We start from the raw sequence: 23229 nt of genomic DNA, 5'->3' as shown, positions 1-23229 counted from the left end.
AACACATCCGTATTTCCTTTTCATTACTAGAACTCAAGCACAATACACTTATCAACCATTCCCATTTTCGGCTCAATAGCCACCTACAAAGAGCATGATTTCGATTTGCTTTATAACATGATCTCTATACACATTCGACTACCAGTCATAAGTATAAACTAATTACCTCAATACATAATTCAAGTAGAATCATTATATCACCGTTTATTTGTTATGCTTATATGTCGTGATTTAATCAAATCATAAACTAAGTTCCATTACTCAAAGACTTACCTCGGATGTTGTCGAACAATTTCAACGGCTATTCGATCACTTTTTCCTTTCCCCTATCCAACTTTGATCCTCTAAGCTCTTGAGCTAAATCAAACAATTTACTTCCCAAATCAAACATAGTTATTCTAAGATCCATATACATTTTAGAACCAATTCACTTGAATTAATTGCCCACTTAAGTCTCTCATCATTTCATTTTCAAATTTGTATATTTGGTAAGTCACATTAAATAATTATACATATAGCTTTAATACATTTTATACTAGCCGAAATGTACCATCAAGATATACTTTACTCAAATAATTTACCTTGGCCGAACATGTACAATGTTTTGTAGCTTAATAATTATAATATACATCATGTATTTATAATATTCATGCGGCCAATTATCCATGGTCATACACACACACAATCAAAAATAAATACCAAAATTTTCATATCCTTTATGCCCTAAGCCGAATACACTTGTCATGTTCACCTACATTTTTCAACAAATTCCTTCTTAATCAAACGCATATTTGGCTAGAAACATGGAAATTTTTAGAAATTTCTAATTTAGCATCTAATCGATTATAACACATTTAAGCATTCCTTTCATTTTATTAACTCAAACCACATACATTACTCAAGTACAACATCTTCATATTCGGCATTAGCATCAAACATAATAGCCAATTCTTCCCACTTTGAATCTATGCATCTATTTAATCATAGTTTGTTCAAGCACTCATACAACAAGATTCATCCAATTTAACAAGAAACAAAAACCTTATTTCTCCATAGCTACTATGGCCGAAAGTTCTAGACATCTCAATACCGAAATTTCTAACATAGGTTACCTAAAGAACTTGGTGATAAGTTCAAATTTATCTAACATTTCAAGCAACTTAACACATCCATATAGCTAACATGCTAATAGTATCAAGGCATCAACTAAAATTTTGAAGCCTTGTAGCCGAATCCTAACTCTCCAACAACCCCAAATCCATCCATGAGATAGATAGAATTTAGACTAATCATCCAAAGGATGTATAAACTTCCAAAAGCAACATTGAACATACCTTAATCTAGAGAACCACCTTGGCCGAATTTTTCTTCTTCCTCTCCCTCTAGTTACGGCAATGGAGGAACAAAGATGAACTTTGTTTTCTTCACCCCCCAATTTTTATTACTTTATTACTAACCCTTTTATTTTATTATTTTTAACACAAAATATTAACACAAAATATTTATAATATGTTTGAAACCATAGCATGGCCGGCCACTATCTAAAATTTGGGTAATTTGACATGCAAGTACAAGCATTTTCTAACATGCATTAATGGGCCACTTTGACATTTGCCTAGCACAATCCTAAATTTTCTCACACAAGTCCTATTTGATAAATTTCACATACTATATACAAAATTTAAGCATGAAATTTTCACACGTGCATGCTCATATATAATAAGCATTAAATATGACTGTTAATTATTTTCTTATGGCTCAGTTTCGTGGTCCCGAAACCATTTTCCGACTAGGGTCAATTTAGGGCTGTCACACTTGATCCTTCAACAAACAAAGTCTTTGTAAGCAAAGATGTATTCAATGAGAAGTCAAGCTAGAACTGGGATAAAAATGAACCAGAGGCAATCTCTGAAGATCTTGCAATAGATCAAGCTGAAGCTGATGAAAATGGTCCTGAAATGACATTGATGATGAACCAGTCAGACGTACTAGACCATTGGATGAGATTTATGAAAGAGCTCATGTGGCTGCAGTTAAACCAAGCAACTTTAAAGAAGCTAAAGCTCAACAAGGATGGAAGCAAGCCATGCTCGATGAGATGAGCATGATCCACAAGAATCAGACTTGGGATCTTGTTCCTAAACTAGTTAATAGGAAGGTCATTGAAAAAAAAGATATCGAGGCAAAATGGGAATCTGCAGTATGCAAGCCAAGGAAAAGTGTTGAAGTTGGCCTGCATGCAGCACATGAAGTAGCCAATGAGCAGACAATGCCGCATAAGTTATGCGGATGAAGTATATGCAGCTGTAAAGAAAAGGATCAAGTTGTTGTAATATCACCGGACAAAGTACATGCAGCTACAGAAGTTGATGCTACTGTTCAATTTCAAATGCATTTTGTTACTTTAAGTAATATTTTGTAACTTAGTTTGATTAGAACTAAGTAGGTAATGTATTTAATGTAATTGGGTGCTGATAAGATTGATAGATCAGCTTACCTAATTGTGCAAGTTGTGATTTACAAGTTGTAATATGCAAGTTGTGCAAGTTACAATGAAGCCTAAAAATAGTAAGTGAAACTTGTCAAAGCTGACCAGCTTATGACTGGTATATGTATTGGCATTATGCCATCTTTTTAATTAATGAATTTCAATAGAAACCATTCAAGAAAAATACTCTCTCAATTTTTGCATTCATAGTTCAAGCCAGATTCTGTTCGTTCGCTCAAAAACCTTCAGACTTGAATTTCAAGCTTTGTCATTCTTTATTTGGATTTATTACGTTGTTGCTCAAGTTCTTGACAGAGCCTCATACTTCCTCCGAATAAATTGTTTAAAAACCCAACAGGTCGTAAGCCATGGAGTTCCTCGTGGAGGCGATGATAGACGACGGGTCGTTGGTGCAGTTGTACTTAGCGTGGCAATTGAAAATCCAGGGGTTCTAAATTACAAATAAAAGATATGAAGAGAAACTCTTATTTTTCTACTAAAATAAAAAAGAATGAGAATAATAGAACTTGTGCAATTACTTATGGTAAAAGCCTTGGTTTGTCAGGATAGGGAAGTGGCGGAATGCCAATATGCAAGGGGAATCTACTTGGTACAACCGAAGGATTCTGTGTTGCCGTCGGCCAAGTGGAGCCCTCCATTGGTTCATTTCTACTGTTACCAGCAACATCTCCACCCCGAAGATTCACTATTTACATGAGGAACAAGATAAGGATCCCACACAGATGAAGAGCAGCTAAAAATGCTTCACAAAGAAGGGAGAAATGATGGATGGGCAAGGTATGAAATTAAACAACTTACTCGCAACAGTTGCGGTTTCTTGAAAGCAGAGGATTGCATTAAAAACAAGAAAAGAACATTGAAAACCCTTCGCAAAGAAGAGAAATAAAGATATGAAGAACATTGACAACAACTTACTCCAACAGTTGCAGTTTCACTAAACTGAAAGGAGTGTCAACTAAATGAGCTAACTTATCTGAAACTGTACTATGCCAAGTAATTGTACGGTAAGCATTTTTTTTTATATCCCAATAATACAAATTTTATAATAAAAAAATCAAATTACACTTTTTCAAATGGAGAGAGGAGTTTTCGAAACTAATATTTTCTTGAAAATGAATTATTTAAAAACTAAATAAATTATGCACTTCTATATCTTATATTATTATAATATACTTTAATGAATGATTTGGTGTTACTAATTAATTAAATTTAAAAACTATTTTTATAAATAATAAATATTATATAAAAATTTCAATTGCCAAAAATCAAGTTGATATTAATAAAAGGGAAAATATTTGGTACACTAATATTTAGACTCCACAAACAAGATTAAGGGGTTGCAAGTGTTCTATAAGAATATAGTAAAATATTTAAAAATACACATGATAATTTTTAAGGTTGTTCCTAAAATAAAATAAAATAACGTACATTATTAGTATACCAAATACTAACCCTTAATAAAAAGGGTAAACTACACCCAATGTCACTAAACTATTAATATGTTTATGTATTTGTCACTTAACTTTAAAAGGTTATAAAATTATTACTGAACTATTTGAAAATCTTCATTTAATTCACTGGGATGTAAAAATGATTGTTCTATGGTCTTCTTTATTCACATCATCTACACCAATCGAAAGCTTTCCTTCCTCTTCTTTTCTACTATCATAACATTGACCGTCAAATCAACTTGGATCTAAGGTGTGTTCTACTCACCAATGGGTGCTAATCTAGGGTATCGATCACCAAATTGTCGCTTAGAACTCATTATTTAGACTTTTTTTCTTTAAAAAAAACTTAACAATCCAGTGACTTAAATAAAAAAAACTTTCAAATAATTTAATGACTATTTTGTAACATTTTAAAGTTAAGTGACTAAAAATAAACTTACTAATAATTTAATAGTCTTAATTATAATTTACCTTAATAAAAATTTGTATAAGCATTTTTAACGTTTCAATTGCCTTTCAATCTACATAAAAATTGACTCTTATTATATTTTTAAACAAAGTTTTTCTCCTTGGTGAGACATGGAGTAATATTGGAGGAAAAAAAATTGGTTTATTTAATTTTTATCAATTTTAAAAAGAATAATTAAGGGTAATTAATCACAATATTAATATTTTTTTGTTGATTGTACTTTTTTTGGTATAATAATAAATATAGCTCACAAAATTTATACATTTTGACTAATTTGATCATGATTTACTATTTACACTATTTACACAATATATAAACACTAACAGCACGTTTGGTTCACCGTTTACTTCATTCCATTCCTGCCAAATTCCGTGCGATACAGTGATTTTTTACTATTACACCGTTTGGTTCACCGTTTACTTCATTCCACCGATTTGCTATTACACTCATATTCCCTCAGATGCTGTAATAGGTATTCCAGGGTGAGGGCACTGAATTGCTATTCAACACTAGAATCGTAAAATTTATTCCCAAAATAGCCTGCTTTCTTCTCCCTTGCTCCAGATTTCTTCCAACATTTTCCCCAAATCAACACCACGTTCGCCCTTCATCTTCATCTCCGGTACGTTTTCTTTTTTTATTTTATCTCCTGTTTTCTATTTCTCCTTCCTCATAACTTCATAACTCTTCTTGTATAAAACTTCATAATTAATCTCATGGTCATCTTTGATTGTTAAAATTTGTTATGGTCTTTGATATATTTCTTTGTTTCCTTGGCTTATAAAACTGAAGGCACCGGTTGTTTTTTTTGTTTGATTCTTGTTTTTTTTTTTGTTTCATTCTTTGATTGTCAAAATTTGTTATGGGTCTCTGATATATTTTTCAGCTTCTTACCTCCCATTCCAGGTTGGGTATTTTTCCCCTATAAACCCTTTTCTTAATGAATATTTTTCATTTGATCTCTGCAAATGTTAGTTCATTTGGTGCTACGGTTCTTTATTTATCTTCAATTTGTATTTGTTCATCTGGGTATTAAGCAAGTTATGTTAATTTCACTCAGTCATTGGTTTTGGTTTCATAGGAAGTTGGCTTACGGTCAATTGTATTTTTTTAGGTAACGATGGAATTGGATTTTTTGTAGGCATTTTATATTAGTGTTTAGGAATTTATGCTATTTTTAGATTTATAGGAAGTGAAGTAATGGTTAATTCAAGTTATTTTAGGTTAATTATATTTTTTGGGAATTTCTCTTCAAGTTCTTATGATAAAGTGAGAAAGTATATGTAAGCTGGATTTGCCATGTCAAACAGTTTTTCTTTTTCTTTTTGTGTGTGTGTATGTGTATGTATTCTCTTTAGCTTTGAAGGATGGACCTAATAATTGTACAAAGGGACAATCAAAACTCTATTACTGCTGATTTTTTGTTAGATTAGAGTGAATTAGATATTAAAGACGGGTTTGTAAAAGACGAGTTTGCTAACTGAGGATAATAATCCTTTCAACCTTCTATTACTCTGGTTTTGTTAGTTAGTGGCTTGGTCAATTTATCAAGTATTTCTTGATTCAAAGCTTAGCTTAAAAGTCAATATACATGTAAGAATGATAAACCTCCTATTAGATACGGCCTATGCAAACAATGTCGTAGTGAGGACTTTAAAAGTACATCCAGCTCCTTGTGGTGCATTAGTTTAATGCCGTGCAGTATGGTCTCAACCCAAACACCATGTAGTAGTTTAGTAGCCCAACTGAATATCTTCTTGTGCCTTACCATGCCATGGAATTTTTGGCAACTAGTAGTATAAATGCCTATACATATGGTTTGATGGGTTAATGTAATAAGAACTAAAATTTTTCATTCCAAAAACTTCTATTTAAAGGTTCAGGACTATGTTTGAAATGAATGTTTTTCTATGGCAAAACACCCAGTGTTCAATTTACTAATTTCCTTGAAATGGAAAATGGTATTGCTAAAGTTATGGTATATATTGGTTTTGGATTGTGTTTTTCTGGACAAACAAGGGAGGAGCTTGCTTGAATATTCTTAAGAATATATTAAGTGTAGAAACTTGCTGTCTATCTTCGTGCTCTTGCTTATGGTCGATCTCTTGAGCCTTTTAAATATCATAAATGTTCTATGTGGCTGGATGACTCTGGATTGTCCCTTTCTTTTTGGTGGTGGTGGTCTTTTGGTGGGGGATCTGAATTGATAATTTCCCAATACAATGGTGTTTAACTTGTTTGTTCCTTCCATATAACTGCTTGCTATTTCTCCGTCTTTGTTATCAAAAGGAAAACTAATAATAGATGTCAAGTCGATTGTGATCAAATCAATAATTAATTCAATTTTTGAGCAGTGTTTTGGATCATGGGAGAAGATTGAACTTCTAGTGAACTGCTCCTCCACTTGATAAAAGGAGCATAGAAGAGGAGACTATTTGGATACATAATCAACTTGTAATGAATTCATATATATTGTTCTGCAAGAAAAGAACTGAAGAAAGATTTGTAAAGGTATCTGTTCTACTGAACAAAATTAAGAAGGAAGATTTTATGAGGTTCCTGGAATTGCATCATGTGGAGAAGTTTGATGTAAGTATACTAAAACTTTTGTTCAAGGTTTGAAATTAAAATGCAAACTTACATGCATGTTTTCTATCTATGCTAGGTTCCATTTATGGCCATGTATTGGAAGGAGCAATGTCTGAGTCTGCTGGATGATTTTGAGCAAAATGAGGCTGAGAATGAAGATAATGATGATGTTGGACACGCAAGGCAATTGAAGTGGCATAAGGTAAGTTTTTTATTAAATTTTTGCTTATGTGCCAAGAGTCGAGAATGGCTCAGATGCCTTAATCAATGGCCGAGCCATAATAATGGCCTTTATACTGTGATGGTATACTAAAAGTGTGACATCTAAGAGCAAGTTCTATTTACTGCATTAGTTCAGGTACTTTGGATTATAAAAGAATTAGACATGTGGTTGCTCCTTCAGAAGTGTAAAAGTGTGCTTCAGATGCAGCAAAAGAAAATTTACGATGAGGAATGTCTGAAGATTGATAACAGCGAAAAGTATACTTTGATTAAGCAGTTATTCGAATCAATATCAAAGTCTCTCAATGAAGCTGAAACGAAGAAAGAGATTGATGACATGGATGCAAAGTATACTTTGAATAAGCTGTTATGTAGGTTCAACATAATCTGCACCATCTACAATTTATGTTTTTTGGATTCATTCGGTTGTAGATGTTGAGTAGTATATGTATGATGTATCTAGTGTATGTCTATTCATTATTTTTGAGATTTTTATATACAAAATTCTTAAAAGATCCATGTTTAAATGTTAATAATACTATATTTTATTTTCTCAAAAAAATGAATTTGACAAAATGAAAAAAAAAATTGGTAGCTCTGTAGTAGAACCACTAGTCTATCTCTAGCATGTAATAATTTTGAGAAAGAAAATATTGGTATAGTTATTGTTTTATTTTTGTATTCACATGTACATATCGATCCAAAGTTTTTAATATTATTCCATACTAAGATTTTTTAATAATCTTTTACTTTTTCTATTTTTAATGAATTTCGGATAATTTTGTTGAAATATAATTTTGTAAGTTTTATAATTGATTGGATTTAATATATTCCTCATATAGATATCATGCAAAGGTATTCCTTCGATTAAATTCAATTTATATCATAATAATAAAGTCATGAAGACGTGACTCTCCTAAAATGGTAAATTTGTAATAAAAATCTTTTAAACTTTATCAAATCATAAATTAATATAATGATAAAATTATAATTTGATCGCTTATAAATTAATTATTCATTTTAACCCTTAAAATAATTTTTTAACTTCTCCCCGCTTTTAGCACATTAAATTGTAATGCAATTTAAAAATAATAAAGTAGATTATATATTATTTTAATAATATTATATATTATGATTTTTAATTCATATAATAATTATATTAAGAATGTTATTGAATTGTATATTATTTTATTAAATTATATTTAATAATAATTATGTTAAAATATGATTGAATTATTTATTATTATTTTAATAAAATATATTTAATAATAATTTTATTAAAATTTAATAACAATAACAATAATTATCTACCTAAAAAATATTATCATATAATTAATTATCTTTAGTTACTTACTTTTAAAATTTAGAATCAATTTTTTGAGTATTTATTCAAATTTTCTTTACCATGCTTTCTTTTGTTCTTGTTTCGTTTAATTACTTTTTAATCATTAATATCTTAAACATTTCTCTATGAAACGGTGACAATAGGATAAGACGAAACTAAACATTCTATTTGAAAATTGAAATATAAGGGAGAGGCCCTCTCTTATAGCAAATAAAACAATCCATAATCCACAAAGCTTATCATTCTTTGCCTTTGGTCTAGGCCTCCTTCCTGATTGCCACCCATGATTGCTCTCCCAATCATTCTTTCCTTTACAATGGTCACGAAACGAAAACCAGAAATACCTGTTATTTTTAATTTCTAACCGCACTGTTTGTCCATCAAAGAATCTTTTTTTATCATGAAGAAAGCTTTTCATCTAAGCTATTCTTCCTTAATCAATATACACGCGAAACTAACCAGTGACTTCGTTTAAGTCAATATCATCAGGGTTGCCTTGTTGAGTCTCTTTAGATCGGTCACTACATGGTAGCCGTTGATTCCTGATAATGAAATTTCTTAGAGTTGTGTGATTCAAATCCTAAGAGATTGTTTGAAAGTCAAGTAAAACAAAATATATTTTCTTTCTAGAAGATTTAATATTTATTAATATAATATATTTTGCATTTATTAGCATAATATATTTGACATTGATTAGAATTAGACTTTTTCAACTTATAAATAGATGTAGCTGAAACTCCTTTTTTATCATTCGAATTCAACATTAGTGAATTTTCTTCTCCTCTGCCCATGGTTTTATCCCGAAAGGGTTTTCACGTAAAATCTAAGTGTTTTATTTTTCTTTCCTTTTCTTTGCTATCTTTCTACATTGCCATTATCGACGTTTAGTTTTAACAAACTGGAATCAGAGCTTTTCAAGTTACTTGTCTCAATCACAGTAATGACGAAAATGAAGTATGATATTTTGTTGTTGGATCGCAACACCTAATTCTCATTGTGGCAAATAAAGATGTAGGCCGTTCTTACACAGATAGATTTGGAGGATATGCCCTATTAGGGTTAGATAATATGCATTCGACATTAAAGGAGGAAGAGAAGAAACATAAAGATCGAAAGGCTTTAACACAATTACATATGCATCTATCGAATGAAATTCTACAGGACATGATAAAGGAGAAGATCGTCGATGCATTATGGGAAAAGTTAAAGCAATTATGCATGTCAAAAACCCTAACTAACAAGTTGCATATGAAGAACGCCTTTATGCTCATCATTTGGAGGAAGGTCTGTCTGTGCACAAACACTTAATTCTGTTTAAAGAAATTCTCTTGGACCCAGAAGCCATGGAGGTTCAGTACGATAAATGATAAACTGTAATTTATACATATTTTTACCCCATGCTTAACACATTTTATAGATGTGAAAATTTAATTAGAAGTTGAATAAAATATGAAACTCAAGCTTATTGAGTCTAGTTTCTCATAGAAGAAACAGTGTAAGAAATGAAATTGTAAATCATGAGATATCATAAATTTTGTAAGACAAGATCAGAATGAATTCGGGTTCCCCTGTTCTGAGTTTGAAAAATCATAAAAAATTGAATAAAAATAATTAGGGTCTTAAATTTATATTTTTAGAATTCTGAATGAGTCTATTTTCAAGAGAAACAAACAGAAACATCATCCGAATCTTGTATGAAGAGATAATTAATTTTTAGTGAAGATGAGTCAGAACTGCCAGACAGCAGAATAGGGGTTACTTTAAAGAATAAACTGTACTTATTTGCTCAATAAAAAATTCTGAAAATTTTATGGTAAGAAGATATGTAAGTCTAGTTTCATGGAAAATTAGAGGATCTTAATTTTGAGTTCTGTAACTCAATATATAAATAATTTAGTGACTATGACACAAATGGACAGTTTTGAATATACATATAAGTAAATAGTAAAATTATTGATAATGTTACTGGTAGCTGTTATATAAATCAAGGATGTGGAATGGAAAGGAGGAGGAGTAAAATAAATATATGAATTTTCAACTAGCAAGGGTTTTGTTGGGTTTTTCACACAGGAAGAAAAATAGAGCCAAGTTATCCGGATGAAATATGAATCTCTTGTTGAAGCTAGAGTAACAAAGTAATAATTCCAGATGAAATACGAAGCTCTTGTTAAAGCTAGGGCAACAAAGTAATAATTCCAGATGAAGTATGAAGTAAGTTTGAGATTCAAGGACTTGGGAGTTGCTACCAAACGAACAAAAGCAAAAGGGATAAAAAAGATTGAGAGAAGTATTTCATCCTTGTAACATATATACTGCTATTTGTTGCCACCTTTAACAGGTTTACTTTTAAAATGGATAATTTGTAAGTTTTAGATTTAGGGACTAAATTGAATAAAAGAAGAACTATAGGGGCAATTTTGTAAAAATGTCAAAAATGACCAAAATGAAGGAAATGAATTGTTTTATTGATTAAATTAATAAATTGAATAAAATTATTAATTTGGACCAAGATTGGGTGAAAATCAGGGAAAATGAAAAATTTACCAAAATACCCCTGAATCTTGATATTTCTGCAATTTCGCCAGGTAAGTTTGTGTAACTTGAATTATATTCTTAAATACTTGAAATGTATGTTATTGATGTGAATATGATTTAAATATCCCTTGTATGAAAAAATTGATGAAACATTGATATTTGATAATAAAAAAAAAGGGGAAGAAATCCCGGTTGAACGAAAAGGAATTGACGATAAAAAGGATCTAGCCCAGTTGGCTGATCCTATCCTGATATAGCCCTTCTGAAGAATACGTGTAAAATGGATTTAGCCCGGACGGGTTATCCGAATTAGGGTCTGAATTTAGCCTGGACTGGTAATTCAGATTCAAGCTCATTAGAGTAATTGTCGTTACAAGGGATTTAGCCTGGACTGGTAATCCTGACAATACTCTATGAGTTTATATTACAGGGGATTTAGCCTGAACCGATAATCCCACTGTAAGGATGAGGTTCGCGGGAGTGTGGTTTCTGAAATGAAATATGTAAGACCATGGTTGAAAGATACCATGGCAACATGATATGAAAAGTGTAAGACCATGGTTGAAAGATACCATGACAACATGAAATGAAATGTGTAAGACCATAGTTGAAGGATACCATGGCAACATGACATGAAATGAATAAGACCATGGTTGAAAGATACCATGGCAACATGACAGAAAATGAGTAAGACCATAGTTGAAAGACACTATGGCATCATGTCGAAGATAAATAAGATCGTGAATGAGAGATGCCAAGACATCTGTTAAACAACTAGTATTCAGGTAATATGTACCAGATGACGAATGGTTATATGAATTGGTTATACAAAATGGTTGTGTGAAATGTTTACAAGAATTGGTCATATGGAAATATATGTACAAAATAGTTGTATGAAATAATTAAGAAGATAGATAAATGAAATAAGTATAGGTACATGGAATTTAATTTATGTTAAGTTTGATATAAACTATTACCGAGTAAATATACATAAAATATATGTAAATGATGGAGCATGAAATATTGATATAATGAAATGAATGATATATACTTATGAAGAAACAGAAGAGAATGATATGTTTCATGACATGTACATATATAATTATCTTTGATATGTTGATACAAGGAAATTATGTAAATTAAGACAATTATTAAACTCAAGTGTGACATGTTGAGAAAATAAGTATATCAATGTTGAATTTATATGAAATACGTACTAGTATACTAACAATGTTGTTGTTTGATGCTTAGACAAGTGTCAAGCTATTGATTGAATGGTAATATATTTATTTATATGGTGCATTGAATCGGTAAGTATTTAATTGAATTTTTTTTAAGTGATCTGCAAATTCTAGTAATGCTCTGAAACCCTGTTTCGGCGACGAATTGGGCTAGGGGTGTTACAGGTATATAGGGAATTTAGTTTATAATCTTGAATGAAAACATCTCAAAGTCAGAATAACAACAAGACATAAGGAAACTTAAAAAAACTTCAAAAGAAATTAAATGGAGATATTCGATCTTGAGGGAAATCTGCTTCTGAGTTGATTTCAATGGCGTTCTACGAGTGTTCTCTTCAATCTTCTCTTCGTGTCCCCTTAATCTTCTTCTAATTGGTTTTAGTAGAATTAGAATGCTCAGAAAGCCTAAAAATTGGGTTTTTTAGCATATTTGGGAAGCAGGGTGCAATATCGACACGGGCTGGCACATGAGCGTGTGGCCAGCTCGTATGAAAATGCCTAGGCCGTGTGGAAAGGATTGATTGTATGAAACAAGGATATTATTCCTTTCCAAAAGTTTTATGCCACATCAGTAATTTCATCTTGAATTTTAAGATTTTAATTTGAGTTTAATTTTCTTATGATGAAAATACTAATGTGGAATAAAGCTATTGAAAAAGGGACACAGATGATGTGGCGTCACTATTTCATACAAACTTTTCCCATAAGTACAATTTCACCAACGACTCGATAAGCTGGCAAGTCCATTCCAAGTACATCACAATTTCTTGCTTAAGGAAAAGAAATAATTATATATATTATTTATTTTAATATAACAATTTTTTATAATTACTTTTAAATTTGTAAACTTTTAGTACTTTAAATTTTCCTAAATAAAACAATTATAATGCCCGATGATACTCGCATTTTAAAATTTTAAATAAAAATTAAAAATATTAGAGTTTAAGATTTAGTGCCTAGAATAGTATAGAATCTAGGATTCTAAAATTTTATAAAAAGTATTAAATTAAAATTTAGAATTTATGGTTGTAAAACATATTTTTATTTTTTCTAATTGAATTGATGTGGATTTAATTTTAATATCAACTTAAATAAAAATTTTATAATAGTGTACATATAGTGTCTCACTCAATTGTTTAACTAAAGAGATACATAATACACAATGTCCTTCTTTAGCAATTGGTTAATTGCTGATTACAATGATCGGTTCTATTAATCGATTTGACCAATTAATTTTATTAATTGTTTATTTAAAAGTATTTGATAAAACTTACTTGAAAGTCATTATGTATAAAGTGACAAATAATGGCATGTCACATTTTATTGTTGAAGTATTTATTTGTTTATAATACTTTAGTCTTTATTGGGTAAAATTATTGAAATAAAACACTATTACCAAGGAATTAAAACATTTATTTTGGAAATTAATTAGTGAATATTTTGAAAATTTAAATAAACAAATTTCTTAAGTTCTTTATTTGCAAATATTAACCTTGTGGAAATTGATAAATATTAAAAGTGTATTGATATAATTGTAAACTATATTCTTAGTGATAATTATGTCACACTCGGATAAATTGATTAAGTAGCATATTTCAATTAACATAAAGCTGTAAAAGAAATCATTTTACACAAGTAAAGTGGAAATAAATTAAGAGTACATAAATATTCAAGAAACAGATACATATCCAAACAAGTAAAAATAAATATTTAAGAAACACGACGTTGTCGTCTAGTTGCCATCAAACTAGTAGTGATGTCATTATGAACATTTGTCATTTCATTAATACTCATACGCTCAACTTCTTGAATGCAAATGCATTCGACATCTATGACCCTAAATGTTGGGTCAAGAACTTTACTTAGTCTGATGTAGTTATGTAATGCAAATGCAACACAAATTATTCTATTTTGATTACGAGACGAATATATTGACATTTTCGCTAAAATTTTCCATTGTGCCTTTAAAATGTCAAATGTCCTTTCAATACAACTTCTTAAGATGAATGGGTTCGATTGAAAATTTCTTGCGGCGATGTTGATTTTTATAGATTCATGGTGGAGGTTTTTTTTGGGGGGATATACTGTAACAGCCCGATTTTGGGCCTATTCAGAATAGTGGTTTTGGAACCCCAAATCCGAAGCTGGAGAAATTATTTTAATGATATTTTATAGGTTATAGCATGGTTATGAAGGTGCATGAAAATTTTGGTGGATTAAGTTTAGCGATTTCATGCTTAATTGTGAAAAAGGACTAAATCGCATAAAGTGCAAAAGTCCTATTTTATTAGCTAAAGGTATAAATTGACTATGAATCATATTGTGGAGGTCCTTAAAGGGCAAATAGATCCTTTTGAGAGAGGTGGCCAGCCATGGGAGACAAAGAAATAGAAAAGTCAACAATTTGGTGAAATTAGGTGATAAAATTGCATAAAATAAAACAAATAGGAAAAGTTTTCATTTTTCTCATCTCTCTCCTTCTTCCTCCACAGATTTCTCATCAAGAAAACAGTGATGGAAGCTTAAAATTTTTAGCAGCCTTAAACTCTTGCAAGTAGTCTTCTTGGTGGTCTTTCTTAATAATTTTTGTGTTTTTGGACTACTTTGCAAAATGGTTGAGAGTCTAGGGTTTTTCCATGAAAAGAACATGTGTTTCCAAATGAAATTTTATGGAAGAATATGAGTTATGGTTGTGATATAAACAACATTTGTAAAGTGATTTTCATGGAAAACACCTAAAAGGACCATTTTGTAAAAGTTATAAAAATGGGTTGTAATTGTGTGAAATAGTGGAAATTTGGGGTTGTAATAAGAGTAATAAATGGTCGGTTAAGCTTGGATAATAAGAAAATTTGATAAAAATAGATTTCTGGACCTAGGGGTAAAATGGTCATTTTGTGAAAGTCTAGGGGCAAAACGATTATTTTGCCCAAATTATAAATTATTGAGCGTATAGATTTAATTGATGATTAAATGACTAAATGTTTCCCTTTTAGATCAAGAAATATGAAAACCAGACTTGGACCGAGGAAAGGTCAAGCTTGTGGATTAGACCGATTAGTCGCTCACATTTTGTAAACCAAGGAGTCAGTTCACGTGAAGTACCATGATGGAAAGTTCCTTATTGTATACTTTTTACAAAAGCAATTCATCCAACTGTTTTGTATAATGACCTCGTCATGTGTATATTACCCTCATATGATATCCTTGATTCCTTTGAGTTAAATCCGTTCACTCAATACAATCCTATTTTATATTATTCTCTCCATTGTGTCTTCTTAATGATTAATATGATCACTATTAACAAATGACTGTGATAAATTGCTTGTTTGAGAACAAGCAACCCGTGGCCACGTTCTATATTTATCAATTCACACAATGCCAATGAGAGGGTATCATTAACTCTTTAATTGAGCTAAGAATTCCATTGTTGCTAGTAAAGCCATGCCATACACAAGTTATGTACCCAACATGCCGACTATGGGCTCGATCATCTTTAGAGCATAAGCCTCCACTTATATCAAAGCACATGAGTTGCATATGTATGGTTAGTGACTAACTCAAGATTTAGGTAAATCACACTATGAACGTTACAAGTGAATTAATTCACAAATGAATTCAGAATTAATTCATTCTGGATCCAGTCTAATGTATCATTCTACCAATGAATACATACATGTCTTTACTCGTGGAGTCAACTGTTCCGATAGCCAAGACTAGCCATCTCTCCAATTGGAGTTGTAGACGACATAATAATCCTTCTTAGTATTTGAATCAAATGCTTACTTTAATTCTTTTACAGGATTACGGGCTCATTTAGATTATCTACTGAAGTAAGTTGTCTTTCTCGCAATGCAAATGTTCTTACAATGCCACTTATCTTTAGTTTGAACTTTAGATAATCAATGAGCTAATATTTGCTTCTCACAATTTCGCTATGATGCAAATATAAAAAAATAGAAAATAAAAAAGACATAATAGTGAAATGTGAAATTAATTTTATTTATTCATTCATCTTTCAAATAAATAGAAAACAATTACATGCTTACTGCAATATGGACACATTCCTCAACATTTTTGCCCCTTTAAATCAAGAGTACTCAATGAAATCAAATTCCTTTTCGATTCTGGTACATGTCGTATGCTACTAAGTATTCTGACAACTCCATCAAACATCTTAATTTTGATCGTGCCAATACTTGTAATTTTATATGAAGCATTATTTCTCGTCAAAACAACATATTCAGACATCATATCATATGGTGTAAACCAATATCGATTGGGACTTATATGAAAGGTGCAACTAGAATCAAGGATCCACTTCTTCTCATTTTAGGGTTGTTGGCAAAAGCAACTAGGAGTTCACCATCACTGTAATCTTCTACAACATCAACTTCACTGGATTATTCTGATTGTTTTCCCTTTTGATTCACCACCTCCCTTTTAATTTTATTCTGCAACTTATAACACTCAAACTTAATGTGCCATTTCTTTCTTGCAGAAATTACAGATTTTACCTTTGTTTAATGATTTTGGTCTACCCTTAAATTTATTGCGAAGATTTCATTCTTGTATCTTCCCACGATTATTATCAGTACTTCATTCTTGTCTCCCATGAACAATGAAACCCTCTCCCTAGGAGTCAGATCTAGACACAAGATGTTTCACCTTGTCATACGATGTTAAAGAAGCATAAACTTCATCAACTGTAAGAGATTCGCAGCTATACAAAATTGTATCTCTAAAGGTTGAATAAGATAAGAGCAACTAACTCTAAATCTTCTTTATTGATCGCGATTTTCATGAAAAGTAAGTTTTATATATTTATAATTAATCGTTCTTGAAACTAACTATTATAATAATATAGGAAAGTGTACCTATCGAATAGTAGTATAGTTTTAGCAGGACCGGATTGTCGAACCCAAAGGAACTAAAAGTACTAGTAATGACTGTCTTTTTATTATTTAGCCTAGGAATAAGGGGGTTTTGTTTTAACTAACTAATTATCTAAACTAAGAATTCACAAAAAATAGAATTGGGGAATTACTTTTGGAAAAACGATTGAATTAAGACAATACTTAAGGAAGAATCCACCTAGACTTCACTTGTTATTCTGACACCGAATCGGACAATTTATTCATTTAACTTGTTCCGTAGAGATCCCTAAGTTATGTTATTATCCCTATTCAAGACTAATAACGTCTAATCCCTAGATTGAATAATTGAGAATTTTCTCTAATTAACACCCTAGGGTTGCATTAACTCAATCTATGAATCCCCTTATTAGGTTTCACCCTAATCTGGCAAAATTTTGTCACCCTATCTCTAGGCGCGCAATCAACTCCGCTTAATTATGACAAATGTACTCTTAGACAGGGTCTATTCCTCCTCTGAATAAGAGCTTATCTTGAATCAGTATCTTGGGATATCAAAACAAGAATTAAGAACACATAATTAAGAACAAGTTAAATATTTATCATACAATTCAGAAAATAATAACAAGATTCATCTTAGGTTTTATTCCCCTTAGGTATTTAGGGGATTTAGTTCATAACTAAAAAGGAAAACATTTCAGAAGAATAATGAATACAAAACATAAAGAAAACCCAAAACTCTTGAAGGGAAATTGAGGGGAGATCTTCAGTCTTGATGGTGAATTCAGCTTCTGAGATGGATCAATCGGCTTCCCTTGAGCAGTTCCCTGCCTCTTTCTCTCCGCCTTCCTTTCCTCTTCCTTTAGGGTGTATTTATAGGCTTTAGAATGCCTAAAAGTCCTCAAAATTAGCCTTTTCTGAATTGGACTCAACTTGGGCTCGGCAGGGACACTCCCGTGTGACACGCCCGTGTGCGACTATTTCAGACCATGCTCAAATCTGTTAGAATGGCACGGGCGTGTGTTCTACCTGTGTGAGTCGTGCTTCGATTCTGCCAAATTTACACGGCCTTGTGGTCTGCCCGTGTGAGGAAGTCCAGGCCGTGTTGATTTCGTATGTTGGCCCATTTTCTCCGTTTTTGGCCCGTTTCTTGTTCCTTTCGCTCTCCTATGCTCACCTAAGTATAAAACATGAAATTAAAGCATTAGGAGAATCGAATTCACCAATTCTAAGGAAAATTTTTGGTGATTTTTCAAATTTAGACCACTGCTATTGTCCAAAAACTGTTTTAGTACAATATATTAATGAACATGTTTATAACATCCTTGTTTTCTTTTTTTTTACACTATTTCTCATCACTTTCTCTTATTTTCTCTTCGTTAACATATCAGGAACATAGGACCATATGTAAGGAAACTCTACATTAACATCAATCCCATGCTTTTTCAATAATATCAAACTTAAAAATATATTGAAATCATGATGTTCTTACCTTATTCTATTAATTTCAATCTTCATCTTCATTTTCTCTCTCCTTCAGCTTCCATTTCTTGAATCCAACTTGATATTCTAACTTCCCATAGTCTCCTTAACATTTTTCTCTCCTGGTAGCTATGGAAATTCCTTTGATTTTTGGGTGAAAATGGTGAATTTTTGGTAGAAGGACCAAATTGTAAAGAAAGCAAAACTTTCTTTCCTTCTCTCTTCCTCTCACGTTAGTGCATGGGAAAGATGATGAAAATTCTTCATCTTTCCTTCCTTTTATACTAAATAATTAATAATAAAATAATAATAAAAAAATAATAAAATATCTCATTAAAATAATATTTATCTAATTAAATAATTATAAAATATCATCAATATCATCATTACTTTTCAGATTTCTCTCTCTTCCAATTGACCATTTTTCCCTTTATTATCTTTTAAAATTCCATCCTTGAGTCATCATTTAATTTGGTAAAATTACAATTTAGTCCCTCATAGTTCTTCACCTATTTAATTTGGTCTTAATTCATCCTTTTTCCTTAGTTTCTAGATCATTCCACCCTTAAAATATTTACACTATTGGTCCTTCAACTTTTTTATATTTACACTTTAACCCCTCATTTTTTTAGTATTTACTCTTGTGCAACAAAACTTTTCTCACTTTTACAATTTAGTCATTTCTTGAATTAATATATCATAATATACTTCCCAATATTGACATAACTTAAAATTTCCCTTTTTGTCACTTTATTTGCTTATTTTACTATATCAAGGATAATATCTTCCTGTAAAAATTTTCGGGGTATTACAATACTTAGGGAAGATGAAACCTATGATGAATCTTATTAATTGATTTCTAAGTTACGCGATAAATACTTGATTCTTGTTCTCAATTATGTAAGCTTATTTCTTGTTTTAATATTTAGGATATATTAATTCAAGTTTAATTTGTTTATTTTAGTGAAGCAAAAGTCCCTGTTTAAGAATAGATCTAGCATAATTAAGTGGAGTTGCATGCAATCCTAGAAATAATACGACATAAATCTATCGGATTAGAGTCAAATCTAATAAAGGAATTCATAGATCGAGTTAATGCGACAATAAGGGTTTTAATTAGAAAGAGATTTCAATCAATCAACCTAGAGTCAGTTGTTCTAGTTAATGCGACAATAAGGGTTTTAATTAGAAAGAGATTTCAATCAATCAACCTAGAGTCAATTGTTCTTACTCTCGAAAGAGATTTAACATAATTTAGGGATTTTTATAGATCAAGACATAAGTGAATAAATTGTTTAATTTAGATTCAAAATAATAGGTGAAGTCTAGGTGGATTCTTTCCCGAGTATTGTCTTTCTCATTGGTTGTCTTCGATTATTTTCTCATTTCATTCTCTGTTGTGTTTGTAGTTAAATTAGATTAGTAAATTTAGATTAAAAACAATTTGTAGTTAAATTAGATTAGTAAATTTAGATTAAAAACAATCACTTCAATTTATTGGCTAAATAATAGAAAAACGGTAATTACTAGTACTTTTAGTCCTCGTGGATACGATATTCCCTACTCACCATAGTTATACTATTGTTCGATAGATGCTCTTGCCTTTGTCGTAATTATAGTTAGTTTAGTGACCATCAAGTTTTTGGCGCCGTTGCCACTCGATTTTTATTAATTTAGCCATTTTTATTTTTATTATATTTTTATTTTTAGTTTAATTTTTGTTTTCTAATTTTTCTTTTATTTTCTTCTGACAGGCTCCTTTAGTTTATGACTAAAAGAAACTAGTCGGGACCATTATTATTTGACAGTGAGGTTGAAAGTACAGCTTGCAGAAATCATAGAGAAGCAAGGCAAAGTTGACAGAGTACAGTAAATGAGCAAGAGGACATTATTATTATTACTGAGGAGATAGGTGCTAATCAGAATAATCAGCTACCTCCTGCAGTTGCTGCAAATCCAGATCCTGTTCCTCGTACTATGTATGATTATGCCAAGCCCACTCTAGCTGGGGCTGAATCGAGTATTGTGAGACCTACCATTGCTGCGAATAATTTCGAACTGAAGCCGAACACTATTCAGATGGTACAACAATTTGTTCAGTTCGATGGTTTGCAAGACGAAGATCCAAATACTCATTTGGCTAATTTTCTGGAAGTCTGTAATACTTTCAAGATAAATGGCATTTCTGACGACGCCATTCGCCTACAGTTATTCCCTTTCTCATTAAGGAACAAAGCTAAACAATGGTTGAATTCTTTACCACGAGGTTCTATCACTACCTGGGATGAAATGAATTAGAAATTCCCACTGAATTATTTCCCACAGGCTAAGACAGCCAAGTTGAGGAATGATATCTCTTCATTCGTTCAAATTGACATAGAAACCTTATATGATGCATGGGAGAGGTATAAGGACTTATTGAGAAGGTGCCCCCACCATGAGTTACCTCTATGGCTATAGGTTCAAACCTTCTACAACGGTTTGAATCCTTTGACTAGGCAATTGATCGATGCAATAGCCAGTGGTACACTTAACAATAAAACACCCGAAGTGGCTTATGAATTTATAGAAGAGATGACAATGAATAATTATCAGTGGCAAGTCATGACGACGAAGCAGATGAAAGCAGCTAGTGTTTTTAACTTAGATGCGATCACCATGTTATCGAATCAGGTAGAATTTTTAAATAAGAAAATTGATGGTTTATGTGTTTCTACGCAGGTACATCCGGTGATGCAGTGCGATATGAATGGAGGAGGAATGCACAATCTAGAATATTTACCCTACAGTTTCAGTACAGAGAACGAGCAAATCAATTATATCGATAATAATTCAAAGCCTCAAAATAATCCTTACAGTAACACCTATAATGCAGGTTGGAGGAACCATCCAAATTTCTCTTGGGGTGGTTAACGAAATCAAAAGGCACAACCCCCACCAGGGTTCCAACAACAACCTTACCTACAAGAGAAGAAGCTGAACCTTAAGGAAATGTTAACGAAGTTTATCTCGATGTCAGAAACTCATTTTCAAAACATCGAAACAGCGTTTAAAAATCAACAAGTGTCGATTTAAGGGCTCGAGAACCAAATAGGCAAACTTGTTAAGTTAATCTCAAAACGACTACAAGGTAGTTTGCCTTGCAATATCGAAACTAACCCAAGAGAGTAGCTTCATGCAATTACTGTTCAAGATGAAGAAGGGTTAGTTGAATTTGAATCAGAACTGAGGCAAGAAAGTGCGGTAAGTAACGGTAAGGTCGAGGTAAGCCAGAATAAACAAAAACCTATAAATAAGGAATATAAACCTCGAGTGACATATCCTAACGCACGAAGAAAGAACACACGAATGAACAATTTGGTAAATTTCTTAAAATTCTAAAAAAATTACATATTAACTTATCATTTATTGAAGCTTTTTGGCATATGCCAAATTCCGTTAATTTTTTACAGTAGCTTTTGCAAACAAAAGGAAGTTAGATGATTCGTCACATGTGGAGCTAAATGCAGTTTGCTTGGCTATATTGCAAAATAAACTACCCAACAAATTGAAAGATCCAAGGAGTTTTACTATTCCTTATTTAATTGCTAGTTTGAATATTAATAATGCTTTGGCTAATTTAGGGGCTAGTATTAACATCATGCCTTATAACATGTTTAAGCAATTAGGTCTTGGGAAACCCAAAAAACCTAGGATGAGTATTCAATTAGTAGATAGGACCATTAGATTTTTTAGGGGTATTATTGAAGATGTTCTTGTAAAAATTGATAAATTCATACTCCCAGTTGATTTTGTTGTTTTAGACATAGATCTACCTTTGATTCTAAGTCAGCCTTTTTTAGTAACTACTAGAACGATAATTGATGTTGGTATGGGCGAGTTAGTACTTCTTGTAGTTGACAAAAGGATTACTCTCCAAGCTCGTGACTATTAAGACATCCAGTGATCGAGATGATTTTACAAGTTCTGTTAATATGAGTAACCATATGGCTCAAACTTCTTTGCAAGAAACCCCTCAGAAAAATGTGATGAAGCCACGTTTTAGTCCATGCAACAGAAACAAAAATGACTCATGAAGAACGAATGTTACAAATCAATGAACTAGACGAATAGCGGACACATGTTAAGGAGAAACCGATAATACACGATGCAAAACCAAAGTGTTGCCATGATGAGCATGTGGATGGAACAAACCAATTTAAGGTTGGAGACAAGGTTCTACTAGATAAAACAGATCCATGTATCTCCACTTCAGAGCTTAATGTAAACAGAGTAACTCCTTTTATGGTACTGAATGTCTTCTCATACAATACAGTCGAGGTAACTTTTTTTGAATTTGATATATTTAAGGTAAATAGTAATCGGCTTAAACCTTATTTTAATAATAGAATTGATAGTGAGAAAGAGGATTTTAGACTCCACGAACCACTGTGATTGTCCGAATATGAGGTAAGTTAAGCTTAGACTTTAAATAAGCGTTTTTCGGGAGGCAACCCGAGTGTTAACACTGCT

The 23229-nt window shown here is 31.6% G+C and overlaps 1 non-coding gene across 1 annotated transcript; it reads right to left on the bottom strand.

Annotated features, from left to right (window-relative positions):
* Positions 1-21054: 21054 nt before the first annotated feature.
* On the bottom strand, positions 21055-21161 carry LOC128284639 (small nucleolar RNA R71). Its single transcript, XR_008275061.1, has one exon. It is a non-coding gene; the product is annotated as a small nucleolar RNA R71 (small nucleolar RNA).
* Positions 21162-23229: the final 2068 nt, after the last annotated feature.

This window comes from Gossypium arboreum, chromosome 11, assembly GCF_025698485.1.
Source record: "Gossypium arboreum isolate Shixiya-1 chromosome 11, ASM2569848v2, whole genome shotgun sequence".
Lineage (NCBI taxonomy): Eukaryota > Viridiplantae > Streptophyta > Magnoliopsida > Malvales > Malvaceae > Gossypium > Gossypium arboreum.
Note: the sequence above shows the minus strand (reverse complement) of the source record. Positions and strands in the feature narration are given on the sequence as shown.